Genomic DNA, 16,365 nt, shown 5'->3' on the forward strand with positions numbered 1-16,365 from the left:
CACTATTACAGAGACAAACCACTTCATTAAAAATGGCACCTTTGTGTGATTCCTTATTTGGCTTTGCCTGCACCAATATTTGGAACCAAACTGAATTCCTACAGTTGAAGCATGCTCCTTCTTCCTGTCGTTGTAGACCAGGGATATAAGATTTTGTACCTTAGGATGTGCATCTCTGCTTGTACTTTTATTCTGGATCTTTCGAGGCTCTACAGCTGCAGCATTTTTTTTCCCCTCTGTGGGTTTTATTTTTTGGGGGGGCGGTGCCTTTGCCTGCTAGATTCTCATTGCTTTTGAAAGCCCTTCCACCTATTTTCTGGTTTGGACTTTCAACTGTCTTCTAGTTTTGCCAAAAACAACTTCAGTGTTTGTGTTTCTCTTTTTCCTCATTGCTTTTGGATGATTTCCAGAAAGAGAAGGCAGAAGTACCAGCTTTGGAAACAAGATATTTCCATCTTAAATTTGGACACTTTTTTATACTTGCCTTTTTTTCCCCCCCTCTTCACTTTACATTCTTCTTTTTTTGTAGTTGATCTGTGCTCACAGTTTCATCTGAATGAATTAAAATTAAATTTTCATCTTTATCCCTGGCTTCTCTCCCTGTATAGTGGACATTGTTCCTTGATTTGAATTTAAATAAGGTATGCTAACAGACATTTGTAGTATATTCTAATGGATGGAGATCTCTCTCTCTCTCTCTCTCTCTCTCTTTCTCTGTCTCTATCTCTCTCTCTCTCTCTCTCTCACACACACACACACACACACACACACACACACACACAAACAGCTTCCATTCAGGCTTCCACTGAGCCAAAGAGCTGCAAAGTCCCTCTCTGAAAGGAGGACAATTGACAACACCAGTCAAGGCTTGGTGGCCAAGGTGATGGTTGGAATCATGTGAAACTGGTAAAAATCCAGGGAGAAAATGTTGCACCTTCAGCCCATTCCCAAGTCTCCAGTAAACTGGTTTTAGTTCTAAGGAATCCCCATTTCCACAGGGGTGAACTGTGGCTTCTGGGGCAGCTGGCTTAGGGAAAGGTTTCCATGGCTGAGAAGACAATGGTGGGGGAGGGGAAGCAGGGCAGGGGAGCAAAGTCTTTGAGAGGGGTTTGGGAAAGGGGATCCCGTCTCTTGGGTAATAATGTTAAATAATGTATTAAATATTATATGACACACAGTATATTACACATTATTATTTATTTATAAATATTCTAATATTATATAATACATAGTGTACATATTTAAACACATATTTTGATGTACTAATGTAATATCTTTTAGTATTTCTTCTACTTTCATTTTACAATAATTTTTTTAAGCTCCTAGATCTACCATTCAAGTTTCTTGAAAAATGTGCATGGTAGGGTATATTTCTACTGGTGATCAGGCTATCAGCAGATTTTAAAATTCTTAACTTGTTGGGGTGGTTCCTGTACTTTCTCTACGACATAGTATTACTTGTTAGCTACTCTCTCCCTTTATTTCCCAAAGCAGCAATAACACAAGGTTGTAGATTTGCTGAGTTTCACTGACTATTTGGCACAGTACAGAGTTGTTAGAGCACTCAGCGTGAAATTTCCCAGCCACTGCTGCCATGTGGAAGTCATCACTGGATGTCCTCCTTAGGGTCCTGCTTGCTGATTCCTTTGCTCATCCATCCCTCCCCAACCCCCAACTATTTCACAAGACCCTTCTCCATAATTCCATCACTCCCAAAATGGTTGTTTACTCCACCTGCCAGGGAAAGATCCCAAATTCTTGTTGCTTTATGTATCAGGATGCTTTTGGTGAGTACAAAAAACCCCATACAAAGTGGCTTAGATCATAAAGATGTTTATTTTTTTAAATTAATTAATTTATTTGTTTGTTGTTGTTTTTTTATTTTTGGTTGTGTTGGGTCTTTGCTGCTGCGTGCGGGCTTTCTCTAGTTGCAGCGAGCGGGGGCTACTTGTTGCGGTGCGTGGACTTCTCATTGCAGTGGCTTCTCTTGTTGTGGAGTACGGGCTGTACGACCTCTCTTTGTAAAACATGGGCAACAGTTCTAGGCATCATAATTAAATATTCATTTATTTATTTATTTATTTATTTCGGCTGCGCCAGGTCTTAGTTGCAACATGTGGGATCTTCGTTGCAGCATGTGGGATCTTTAGTTGTGGCATGCAGGATCTTTTAGTTGCAGCATGTGGACTCTTAGTTGTGTCGTGCATGTGGGATCTAGTTCTCTGACCAGGGATCTACCCAGGCCGCCTGCATTGGGAGTGTGGAGTATTACCCAGTGGACCACCAGGGAGTCCCCTAGGCATCATAATTAAAACCCAACATCCAGAAGTAGAGAGAGACTGCCTCGACCAGTTTCTTCCTTTTAGAGCAAAGAAACCTCTCCCAGAAGCCTCCAAGCAGAACCCCTCACATATCCCTCGGCCGTTACTGACTTGGATGGTCAAGATTCACCCCTGAGTTAGGAATATGCCCACCCTGGCATGGAGGTAGAGGTTTGAATAATCAGGATTTTGTTTGTAGGGAATTAACTTTGTATAAGCGACAAGTAGTGCGTGAGTACTCTATTATGCATTACAATGTAACATGTTTTCTTGAAATTTTTTCCGTCTGCAAAGGTTGATGGGGTAAACTCACCTTTATGATCACACCAGCATTTTGAGGGATCTTCTCTAAAAAGAAGTCCAGTTTTTGTTGCTTATTATGTTTTGTGAGGGATTCTGCCTTCTTCTTAGGCTCATCAGCTCAAATGGCAGCAATTAGCTATTAAATGACATGTTTTGCTCCTATTATGATTTTTAGTTTCTCTTGAATTTTCCAAGATATTAGTGAGTGGCATAATATCTAGGTCTTTTCGCCCTTATTTTTGGCTTCACCACTTTAATGGCAATTCAATACTTTGTTATGGCTCTTAACTTACCCAGTGTTGATAGCTTGGTTGTCTCTTAATCTATTTGAATACAAGTTGCCTCATGTGTTTGGATAGATATAAAATAACTGTTCCAAAGTTTTAAGCATCTCCAAAGTTGGTGGGGCATAGAAAAGCATTGAATTACTTGAAAAAGTTTATTCTGCCTGATCTATTTAATCATGACTTACTTAGATCCATGATAATGAAATATCCTCTTTAATTGAATATGCAAATAATGAATAATCCTAATAACTTTAATAATTGCTCATCATTATACCAGAAAGATGCATCAAAACCAATCTTTATTGTCTATTTTTTAAAGTTAATATATTTTAGTATCACATTAGTGTTTTCAAAAGATGTTTTGTGTTGTCCTTATAAAATTCCAGGATAAAGGTCAAAACTCCAAAGATTGGGGTTTAATGACCATGTCTGTATATTCTTTTTTTATGACACATAGTCTCAAGATCTTGAATATCATAAAATTCTCATGTGGTTGGCTATAACACTTTTATGGGATACACAATAAAAAGTAAATTGAGCAAAATTGATTAATTCCCTATATTATTCATAGAATAATATAAACTTGGAGGAATATAGAATTTAATCCCATAGCAGATCATACCTTTCTTACAACCCCTGACAAAAATATGCGTGAATTATCTGATTATCAAATATAAGAAAGGGTGACAAATTAGGAGTCTTGTTTGCTTAAAGTTTAAATAGAAAACAGTTTAATTCAATGTGTACTTAGGACATATATAAGATATCTAAGCAGTATAAAAATGAGAAAGTTCTTAGAGTCTGATTAACAAGCTGATAGAAAGAGTCATTTTAATTCACATGTTACCTAAATCAAATTACCAAGCTATTTATATTTATAAATTATATGTAAATGTACTTATATATAGAAGTTACATTTTATTATGTCATATCCTACCACCACCATGGGAGGCTGTTTACTATTGACTTACTTTTATTTGCTACTAGAGGGTCAGATTAATACAGAAGAAACTCAAGTGGTACAAAGACAACTAAGGATTCTACATTTAAAAACTGTTTAGTAGAATGCCTTGAATTCCTAAGACACAGCAATAACATTCATTTTTGCATAAAGAAGACAGAATTGAGTGAAATGAGAGAGAAAAGTCAATTCGTTTACCTAAGAATAAAGTCCTGAAAATCTTAATCCAGGATTTTTCCTCCTGCAGTACTCAGAAAATATTACAAATCGCAGATACTCTTGGATGTCTTCATCATTCCTTCTCTCTGAATGAAATAAACTCCTAGTTTGCCTTAATTTATTACCTAAATCCTAAACCGCTGTTATAAGTTATTTGTAGCAATCTTTTTTTTTTTTTTTTTTTTTTTTTTTTTTTGCGGTACGCGGGCCTCTCACTGTTGTGGCCTCTCCCGTTGCGGAGCATAGGCTCTGCACGCGCAGGCTTAGCGGCCGTGGCTCACGGGCCCAGCCGCTCCGCGGCATGTGGGATCTTCCCGGACCGGGGCACGAACCCGTGTCCCTGCATCGGTAGGCGGACTCTCAACCATTGCGCCACCAGGGAAGCCCTGTAGCAATCTTTTAATGAAAATTTAAAATCCTAACCAGTAGTACTGCTTGACTAGATATTTACTGCTTCACTACAGATGTAAGTCAAGGGAGCACCTACAGGAAGTATTTATTTTGGGTCCTGTTCTACATGGCCAGTATCTGAGTCACTGTGATTGAAATTCTAAATCCATTTTGAACCCATTGGGTTCTAGCACTAAGCACTTTTATGGCAGTTGTAATAGTCTGGACTATTTCCCTGACTACCTACATGGCAACCTGCCACTTTCCTTTGAGTTTTTGCTAACCTTAATTCACAGACATTGTTGGCAAAATATTTGCTAAGAAGCCTTTCTCAGAGATGACCAGAAAATGTGACTATTGCATATATTAAACTTCTGGATGGTATAACAGATTTTCTAATATTGTTCAGTTTTCTATCTTTTTGTCTGCTCTTGATTTGATCTTTCAAATACAGGTACTCTTTTGTATGCCTCACACCATTTGTGAAGGTGGGGGGGGTGGCTATCTCCTACTAGGTTTCAGCTAACCAAAGAATTTTTATCACAATTTTTATTTTTCTCATAAAAGTTTATGAATTGAAGATGAAAGATGGCTTAGCAACCTGGAAAAGGATTTTATTTCATTCAATGGGATCTGTTTGAGAGCACTCAAGAAGTGATTTTTTAAATTTAAAGTGATCCTTTGGGTACTATGATAGAATAGTTTATAGACTACATTTCATCATATGAAATGTATATAGTTGTATAAAATATAAATGATTGTATTATGTGTATGTGCACACGCGCACACAGAATTTTGAATTGAGTGCATTTATATTCCAAGCTTTTAAAAGGCAATAGGTTGTAAAAAAAAAAAAAAGTCAGTTTGATTTGTGTAACATTTGGTTGTAGGCAGATGCATTGTGACTTTTTAAGGTTCAATCTGATCAACATTTATTAAGTTCTTATTATGTAGAAGACACTAGAATGATTAAGAGACAGCTTTTGTCCTTAAGGAATTATTTAAGGGTGCTACACAAGGAGAGTTAACAGAAGGTGGGTGGAGAAATGTGAGTACCAAATGATAAATAATAGAGCTTGGTATTTAAAGGGGAAACAAATTACCTCCAGTTCAGAGCATCAGGAAAGACTTCAAGGAGGACGTGGCCTTTTAGAATGAGCCCCTACAGAGGGATGGGATGGGACAGTCCAGCAATCAGATGCAACACGTTTTCTCATTTCACTGTCATCACTACCTTTTTCTTCCCCAGGTCCTCCTCCAGTCCTCTTTCTCTTTCCCTACTGAGAGGACACAGGTGAGTTTGAGAGCTCAAATTTCTTTAACACAATAGAGTATTAATGTGGGCTGAAGAAGAGCTGGCTGAAGTAAAAATGAAATAAAAATGACCAGGACCTTCCCCTTATACTTTTGTCTCTGTTTCCTCCTTGCTGTTCCTGTTCCTATGATTCACCCTCAGCTTCGTGAGGCCAACGTTTGCTTACCATTGTATACTCAGAGCCTGCAGGTAGCAGGAATTCAGTAAATATTTGCTGAGTGACTGAACAAATAGAAAGATAGAGGGAAGGAAGGGAGGAAGCACTGTAATTTCTTCATTTGATTTTACTAACCTTACCTTTAAATTTTACTATTTACCATTCTATAAGTTATTCTGTAGAATAATTAAAGTGTTGACAGATGAAGATGACAACTTGATTTCCTTATAGATGCAGAGTGCTTCAAGCACAGAGAAAAGAAAACAAAACAGTAAACATCCACCACATAAAAACACATCATAAAACACCATCATAAAAACACGAAGACCTATATCCTAGTGGAGTCTATAAGTTAATCTTATCAAGTGAATAAAATACTTTTGTGTTGATTCCAACGGGAGTAAAAATAAGGAGAGAAGATGTTGAGTATAAAATTTTGTTAAGGCCCATGAATATTTGCTGTTAAATGATAATATTGAACCCAGGTCTGTTAAAGATGAGAAGAGTCTGTGTAACACACATTAGCTACAGAAATGTGGTCCTTAGTCTTTTCAGTGTGCCAGAGTGTACAGACAGACGCCCCCTCCGCCGCAAACTCTCCCCTTTTTCATGTTTTCCCGTTAAAAATGACTTTTGGTTTTTTATACTTCAACTTCATAGAATGTATTTCTCCCTCATTAGAATGTTTTTATAAGAATATTTTTTATTCACACTACTAAAACTCAATATAACTTTTCATTCCTTTCACCTTATTTATTGGAATTCCTTTTCATATTTAATAGTGCTTTATAATTATGTGGTTGAATCTACTAAACAAAGTATATTTAAGGAAGCTTTGCTTCTATTACTGTTCCCTCTGCTCTAATCTCTTCCTCCTTATACAAGATACTGCTTTTAATTTTTTAATAATTTATCTGCCTGTTTTAAAAATAACACATATGTTATATACATATATGTTATATATATACATTTATATATATTTTTTAAACATTGTTTATAATATATAATAGCCTCCCCCCTTTCTTAGATAAATGATAGATTTTACAAAATTTTCTCTACTTTTCCATTTAACAATATACCCTAGAGATAATTCTATGGTAAATATAACATGCTAAACAAATGATTAGAAGAAAACCTGAGTTACATTTCAAAGAAAATTGAAATTACTTGTAGATTTTTGAAAAGTATGTCAATGGGCAACTAATGTTACTGGATATAAAACAGTTGTTTATGAAATAACCATATCAATTGTTTGATAATCAGAAAGTAATGTTTTAAGCATTTACATCCTGACATAGTTTGTTTCATACATATGTACGCATTCATATATATATATATATATATATATATATATATATATATATATATATACACACACACACACACACACACATATTTGCTTTGGTGAGCTTTTGTTACGTTTTATAAAATTGGTAAGGATTTTGCCTTGTTGTGTAATGTGTTAGTTGTAATTTTTCCTCATGGAAATAATGGGATGTTTTCTTCAGGTTAGAGTTATCGCACAAAATGTCTGATTTCCAGAAAGGAGTTGCTGATAATAAGAAGATACCTGTATTTTATTTCTTTATCCTAATTCACTAGTATGTTATGATCTTACTACCAAACAGTAGATGGCACTATAAGTATGTACTCATTAAAGGCCAAATTGATTTCTACTAAACTGCAACATGTAATTTATATTTTAATATTTGAGGTTGTTGTACCCAGTGTTCAAAAAGGAGTGGACCATCGCCCGAGGTCTGGAAATACATTCCTCATATATTCAGAATTTTTATTAAAAATGTATTTGAAATTACCATTAGTTGTAACTACTAAGGGCTTTTGTGTAGATAAAGTTGATATAGATAAGACTGATGTAAAGTCTACACTTCACATTTTAATTCGGTTTGATGAGTAATTTTGTTGGGTTAATCATTCCAGTGATAGATTATGTAAAACACAGACTGAGTATATATATATATTCCTTAGCTACTAAAAAATGGACTACACATTGCCCATTTTTAAAAGACTCTGATACTTTAAAAAAGAAATCAAAGTAATCTTAATATCGAAATCAGAATTTTGTGGGTCTTCCTTAACTTATATTATGATTTTTTTTTTACTTTGAATTTTTTATGGTGCTTTTGAAAAGTTGCCAATGGCCTCCATGTTGCTAAATCCAGTTCTTATTCTCAGGCCTCGTTTTGTTTGCCCTGTGAACAGCATTTCACACAGATCACTCTTTTCTTTTGAAACCATCTTTTGTGCTTGGCTTTCAGGACACCACATTCTCTTGGTTTTTCCTTCCCCCTAGCTGGCTGTTTGCCTGTCTTAGCTCTTCCCACTTCTCCTGAATCTTCTAATCTTTTAATGTTGGAGTGCCCCGACATTGGTCAATCCTTTTTCTTATCTACACTCACTTCCTTATTGATATCATCTAGGTTTACAGTTTTAAATACAAGTAAAATGTCCACATTTTAAGTGGAGTCCAAAAGATTCCATTGTGTAAAAAGAATTGCTGCATCATTTTAAGGCTAACCTGATGCGACAGTGGTTGCTAATCAAGTTATATTTAAATTCCACAAAATCATGGGATGTGCTGTTGTGGACCATCTGAGTTCGGTGACCATCTCTTTGGTGACAATGCTCAAATTTATATCTCTAGCCTGGACCTCCTCTCTGAATTCCAGACCTGTATTCAACTGTTTATCTCGCAATTCTACTTGGATGTCTAATAAAAATCTCAAAGGTGCCTCAATTTTTTTCCTACCTCCAAATCTCCTCTGCCATAGTCTTGTTTATCTGTTGATGGCAGCTCCATACCTTTTCAGATGATCGGGCTAAAAACATTGAAAGTATTCTTGACTTGTCATTTCCAACCTGTCATGAAGTCCTGTAGGCTCCTGTAACATATGCCCAGAGCCCAGCCCTCTCTCATTACTCTACTGTTCCTGCCCTGGTTCAATCCATTATCATCTCTCATATGAATTACTGCAATAGCTTTCCAACCCATCTCTCAGCCTCCACTTCGACTGCTTTACAATCTATTTTTAGCACAGCAGCCAGAGTAGTCTTGTTTATGTTACTCTTCTGCTCAAAACTCTGCAATGGCTCCACATTTCACTCACAATAAAATCCAATTCCTTACAATGAACTACAAGGTCAAATAAGATCTGGTCCTTATCACATCCTTGAGTTCATCTCTTACTGCTTTTTTCTCTCTCACTCCACTCTAGCCATACTGACCTCCTTTTTTTTCCTCAAACACAGCTGGTCCACCCCTACCTCAGGGCCTTTGCATTGGCCATTCCCTTTGCCTGAGACTCTCCCCTCAGTGTTTACTTGGCTTACTCTCTCACCTCCTTGCTTTCTGCACCTCTCACATTGACAAGTATATGGAGAGTCTTGTTTACAATTTTGAAGCTTATCCCTTGCCCCAGCATCCCATCTCTATTACTCTACTCTCTATTTTTCTCCAAAGCACACATCACCTTTGATATAATATTTATTATATTATCTCTTGCACTAATATATAAACTTCTTATAAGTAGAGGTTATTATCATTTGGGATCACTTTTCTGTCAGTGCCTGACAATTGTAGGTAATCAATAAGTATGTGTTAAATGACAAATGAACAAATGAATAAAGGATAAGGAGGATGGGACACCATAATCTTTGCAATATTTAGGGTGTCTAAATATCACTTAGTTTTCACTTAGAAAGTATCACTCATTTCGAAGGATAACTTCCTCCTGTAATACTGTCGATTTTTTTCTTTTAAGTCTGAGTGAATCAATGGTGGACTCACTAGAATGAAATTCCAAAATATTAGACAGCTGGCCTAATGAAAACTATAATTCACACAATTTAAGGTATAGAAAGTAGGCACTAATATTTGAGGAATGTTTAATATCTTGAATATCTAGATGTCCTAGTAAGGAAGGAAATGGACATTAATCAGACTGCTAACATATGTATGTATATACATAATATATAACATATATAATATATATGAATATAATATATAACATGATATATATATTATATATATATGACACAATAGGCCTTTCACATATACATTATCATTTACTTTTTGCAACTCCACGAAGTAGGTATTGCCCTAATTTTGCCGACTCAGAGGTTTTGGCTTGGAGAAAAGAAAATTACTGGATTAATTTCACATACTATAGCTGGTAGCACAGCTGGGATTCAAACCCACTTTTGATTCCTAAACTCATGATCTTTTCATGGCACTCACTACCCTGCCTCCCTTAATTTTTAAAGTGGAAATATACTTACATATGTATTATACCAAGACCAGGCATGTTAACAATCAAATAATCCAATGATTTTTGAAATTTTATATCTCAGAGATGCCTCAGCTTCTAGACTCACCTCTTATTCCAATTGGTCCAGAATGAACTTGATTTTATTCAATTTTAATTTAGATAAGAATCGATTTAAAAAAAACACTGGTGTTAGGTCCCTATTTATATATATACCCTAGATTTGGACAACTGGAGGTAGAATATTTCAAATCGTGTGCACATCGAATGCTTTAGTCTTTTCCTAAAGAACAAAGCGGTTTAATACATACAATAAAATTATCTTGACAAGGATACAGTTAGTCTGTTTACCTCAACCACTCTAACAACCAATCTAGATTTGTTTTGGTTCCCATAGAACATTAACCTATCTCTTGACCTAAATTTGGATGGGAAAATAATAATAGAACAAAATACTTTTGTCTGAAGTAGATTCTCCTTCCGGTCTCAGACTCTGGCTGATAATGAGTCAAAGGGCAAAACACAGACAAAGTGCCTGCAAAGATCACATGCTGTTTAGAAGTGCAATGAAATCACCCAGCCCCCGCATCTGCTCCCCACACCTGGGTCTCTGGAGACTGCTGATGGTCAGGCAGAGCCTGTGTTCTCCCCACACCTGTTTTGTAGCAATACCACCAGGAAAAGTGTTCTTCCCCTGGCACGTAAGCTACAGTTTGGAGTCACAGAGAGTTCTTTCCTCTCTCATGCCCTGGTGTTAGTAGAGTGACTTTTAGGCCTGGGATGTTTCACATCACTTTTATTTTGGGATCCCATGTCTTGAGACAGCTGGTGAGTGTTAATGACCAGGCCACTGCGCTCAGGTCTGCACGTCCACTCTCTCATTTCAAAACAAGGGAAACATCCTGGGATGTGGTTCTCACAACAAAAAGGAGACACTAAAGCCTCAGATGATCCTCAGAGGGAGAGGAGATATTTTTCAACTTGGCTTGGGACCAAGTGCTGAAAAACGTGAAACCATTGTTATGTATTACTCCTTTTGGCCAAAAAGTAGAAATTATACAAACACATAAGAAAATCTTATTATATTTTTCCCACATTCTTTCTTTTCCCCAGATATATTGTTTAAATTTGAACAGTCATACAAATATCCCATGGGAGTGATGCTTCCCACATGGACAGCTTCCTTGCTTATAAGAGATACAATCCAATTCTCTGGTGGCTGAGGGGCGAACTTAAGGCTATATTTTAACCATTGAAGTCCTTATATGCCATTAGGTGGGGGGAGGGAAGGGAAGAATGATAAACGCCAAATCTCTGTAAGCTGATTAAAAATTGTCCTCCATAGTATCGGGTTTAGCGTTGTCTTCATGCCATGTTTGACTACACCAACACAAAAGCCTGGTGACACAAGAAAAAAGAAAAGGAGAACTCAGACATGCTATAAGGTTAGATCAACAACCACATACCTAAATCCATATTCTAGGAACTGGTCTACTTGTTGAAGAGTCAAAGGTGAGTTACATTCAGTCCTTGCCATGAGTTTACCATCCAAGCAGAAAGAAAGAGCTAGAATTTAAATATAGTACCTACAAACCAAAAGCAGGAACCATAGAGCAGGTAGATATGATTAATTACCTTATAATTCCTTTCAACACAATGATACCACTGTATCACTGATGGACTCCTGTGGGCCACTGTCCATCACAGGGATGAAAATAATTAGCAATTTCAGCTAATGAACTAGCTAGATGAATGAACCATCCAAAGCAAATTGAAACAGAGAAGCAGGTTATGTAGTTCCAGGAGATAATTTCTATTTTTATGTAACCCTATCATATTCTTCTGAAACTCAAATTATGCTCCCTTCTAAACAGAAAAATATTTGGAGTATGGATAAAATTGAAAAGGTTTAGGGAGTTATTCCGTTTCTTTGATAAACTTTGTTGTTCTTTTAATCGTTATACCATCATAGCCCTTTAGGGTCCCACAACCCTCTTGTCTCTAAGAATGAGGAAGAGCTGATTCCTCTTATGCTATAAGGACTTACTTTACATAAAATCTTGATATATATATATATATATATATATATATATATATATATATATATATATATATATATATATCAAGCTATAGACTTCCACCTACAACAAAACCTAAAAACAAAGCAATTTATTGAACATTAATTCATGCCAGGCTCTATGTTAATTGTTTGTCCATATATCACCTTATTTCCTCTTTGTAAAAACTCTCTAAAGAAGCTAATATTGCTTCTTTTATTCAGAGGAGGAAATTGTTAGAGATTAACTAACTTGCCCAAGGCTACTCACCTACTAAGTGGTAGCAGCAGGATTCAGAGCCAAGGTGTCATAAATAGTGACACTGTATTTGTGAATATGATGAAATAAAGAAATTGTGCTCAGATTTGTAAAAAATTTCACTACAATTATAATTTATTATTAAAAACCACTTTTGCTTTATATATAATTGCTCCTTGAGAATATCTGTGCATTTTCCAGAGTAGCCTTGAACTTCACAGAGCTTTAATTCAACTTGAAAGAACAAGGTTTTATCAACATAACTAATTAAGGTCAAATACTTTTCTCATACAAACGAATTATTTGGGAAAGAGGACTGCAAATTTAAGAAAACCTCTGTGTGTGTTTTAATCTTTACTAGGAAATCAGCCAGTGCTTTCCTGTTGACATAATTTCTGCCTAGATCGTTAAAAGTACCATATATCTGGAACATATATGCTTTATAGAACAGATAGGGAAAGGGAGTAATTTAGTAGTGTTGTTTGAATGGGAAACAGGAAACTAGGCTTAAAAATAGATTAGATTATATGATTCAATTGGCCTGAAAGCCTAAAACATGCTTTTTCTTTTGCTGTCTTAATAGCCTTCTTTATTCTTTTTCCAGTGCATAAATTGCTTTTGCCTATGAAGAAAGTATTTGTTTAGTAAAAGTGTAGGTTAGAATTAATTTTTAATACAGCAATAAAATCCTACAGAGCACAAAATTCATTAAAAAATATACACACATATGTATATATATATATATATATATATATATATATATATTTCTTAGAAAGACAAAGAATATAAAAACAAATCAGCTTTATGCCTGTCCTGGATCATCATTATCTTTTCTGCTTTTAATACCTGTCTAAGTTGGGGATTGGATTAGCTCAAGATGGTGGAGTAGAAGGACGTGAGCTCACCCCCTTCTTACGAAAACACCAAAATCACAACTAGCTGTTGTGTTGTGATGAACAACCATCAACAAAAAAAACCACTGGAACCCACCAAAAAAAATATACCCTACACCCAAAGACAAAAAAGAAGCCACAGTGAGTTTGTAGGAGGGGCGCAATCACAATAAAACCAAATCCCATACTCACTGGGTGGGCAACCCACAAACTGGAAAACAATTATACAGGAGTGAAAGTTCTGAGCCCACTTCAGGCTTCCCAGCCTGGGGGTCCAGCAATGGGAGGAGGAGTCCCCAGAGAATCTGACTTTGAAAGCCAGCAGTGTTTGATCACAGGACTTCCACGGGACTGGGGGAAACAGAAACTCCACACTTGGGGGGTGCACACAAACTCTTGTGTGCACCAGGACCATGGGGAAAAAAGCAGTGACCCCATGAGAGACTAGGCCAGACCTACCTGGTATTATTGGAATGTCTCCTGCAGAGGTGGGGTGGGGGGGGTGGCAGCTGTGGCTCAAAGACACTGACAGCGGTCTGGGAAGTATTCATTGGCATGAGCCCTCCCAGAGGCCACCATTAGCCCCACCAAACAGCCTGTAGGCTCCAGTGCTGGGTTGCCTCAGGCCAAACAACCAACAGGGTGGCAACACAGCCCCACCCATCAGCAGACAAGTGGATTAAAGTTATACTGAGTACAGTCCTGCCCCCCAGAGGGACAAGACCCAGCTCCACCCACCACAAGTCCCACCCATTAGGAAGCTTGCCCAAGCCTCTTAGATAGCCTCATCCACCAGAGGGCAGAGAGCAGAAGCAAGACGAACTACAATCCTGCATCATGTGGAATGGAAACCACAATCACAGAAAGTTAGATAAAATTAAATAGAGAGGAATATGTCCCAGATGAAGGAACAAGATAAAACCCCAGAAAAAACAACTAAGTGAATGAAGACATGCAACTTTCCAGAAAAAGAATTCAGAATAATAAAAGTGAAGATGATTCAGGATCTTGGAGAAAGAATGGAGGTAAGGGTCAAGAAGATGCAAGAAATGTTTAACAAAGACCTAGAAGAACTAAAGAACAAACAGAGATGAACGACACATTAACTGAAATGAAAAATACACTAGAAGGAATCAATAGCAGAATAACTGAGGCAGAAGAACAGATAAGTGACCTGGAAGACAGAAATGTGGAAATCACTGCCATGGAACAGAATAAAGAAAAAAGAATGAAAAGAAATGAAGACAGTCTAAGAGATTTCTGGGACAACATTTAATGCACAAACATCCTCATTATAGGGCTCCCAGAAAGAGAATACAGAGAGAAAGGATCTGAGAAAATATTTGAAGAGATAATTGCTGAAAAATTCCCTAACATGGGAAAGGAAACAGGAAGTCCAGGAAGCACAGAGAATCCCTAGCAGGATAAACCCAGGGAGGAACACACTGAGACACATAATAATCAAATTGGTAAAAATTAGAGACAAAGAAAAAATATTAAAAGCAAAAAGGGAAAAGCAACAAATAACATACAAGGGAGCTCCCATAAGGTTGTCACCTGATGTCTCAGCAGAAACTTCTGCAGGCCAGAAGGAAGTGGCAGGATATATTCAAAGTGATGAAAGGGAAGAAACTACAACCAAAAATACTCTACCCAGCAGGGTTCTCATTTAGATTTGACAGAGAAATCAAAAGCTTTACAGACAAGCAAAATCTGAGAGAATTCAGCACCACCAGACCAGTTTTGCAACAAATGCTAAAGGAACTTCTCTGGACAGGAAAGAGACCAGAAACCTAAAACAACCTTGTAATACATAGACTGCTATATCAAAACCTCATGGGAACAGCAAATGCAAAAGCTACAATAGATACACACACAAAAATGAAAAAGCAACCCAAACACAGCACTAAAGATGGTCATCAAACCACAAGAGAAGAGAACAAGAGAGGAAGGGAAGAAAAAAGACCTACAAAAACAAACCCAAAACAATTAAGAAAATGGCAATAAAAACATACATATCGATAATTACCTTAAATGTAAATGGATTAAATGCTCCAACCAGAAAACATAGAATGGATGAATGGATACAAAAACAAGACCCTTATATATGCTGCTTACAAGAGAACCACTTCAGACCTAGGGACACATACAGACTGAAAGTGAGGGAATGGAAAAACATATTCCATGCAAATGGAAATCAAAAGAAAGATGGAGTCTCAATACTCAGACAAAATAGACATTAAAATAAAGACTGTTATAAGAGACAAAGAAGAATGCTACATAAAGGCCATATATGACAAACTTACAGCTAACATCATACTCAGTGGTGAAATGCTGAAAGCATTTCCTCTAAGATCAGGAACAAGAAGAGGATGTCCACTCTCGCCACTTTTATTCAACATAGTTTTGGAAGTCCTAGCCACAGAAATCACAGAAGAAAAATAAATAAAAGGAATCCAAATTGGAAAAGAAAAAGTTAAACTGTCACTGTTTGCAGATGACATCATATTATACACAAACATTCTAAAGATGCTACCAGAAAACTACTAGAGCTCATCAGTAAATTTGGTAAATTTGCAGGTTACAAAATTAATACATAGAAATTTGTCACATTTCTATACACTAACAATGAAAGATCAGAAAGAGAAATTCAAGAAACAATCCCATTTACCACTGCATCAAAAAGAATAAAATACCTAGGAATAAACCTACTTAAGGAGACAAAAAGACCTATACTTCGAGAACTATAAGACATTGGTGAAAGAAATCAAAGATGACACAAACAAATGGAAAAAGATACCACGTTCTTGGATTGGAAGAATTAATATTGTCAAAATGACTATACTACCAAAGCAGTGTACAGATTCAATGCAATCCCTATCAAATTACCAATGGCATCTTTCACAGAACTAGAACAG

The 16,365-nt window shown here is 36.6% G+C and overlaps 1 long non-coding RNA gene across 1 annotated transcript in view; it reads left to right on the forward strand.

The window, feature by feature from the left end:
* LOC141275899 (uncharacterized) overlaps nucleotides 1-16,365 on the forward strand; it is a 79,745-nt gene that overhangs the window by 25,596 nt on the left and 37,784 nt on the right. The window contains exon 2 of the long non-coding RNA XR_012324505.1: nucleotides 5,731-5,775. This is a non-coding gene — a long non-coding RNA (uncharacterized lncRNA). The remainder of the gene's footprint in view (nucleotides 1-5,730; nucleotides 5,776-16,365) is intronic.

This window comes from Tursiops truncatus, chromosome 11 (genome assembly GCF_011762595.2).
Source record: "Tursiops truncatus isolate mTurTru1 chromosome 11, mTurTru1.mat.Y, whole genome shotgun sequence".
Classification (NCBI taxonomy): Eukaryota; Metazoa; Chordata; class Mammalia; order Artiodactyla; family Delphinidae; genus Tursiops; species Tursiops truncatus.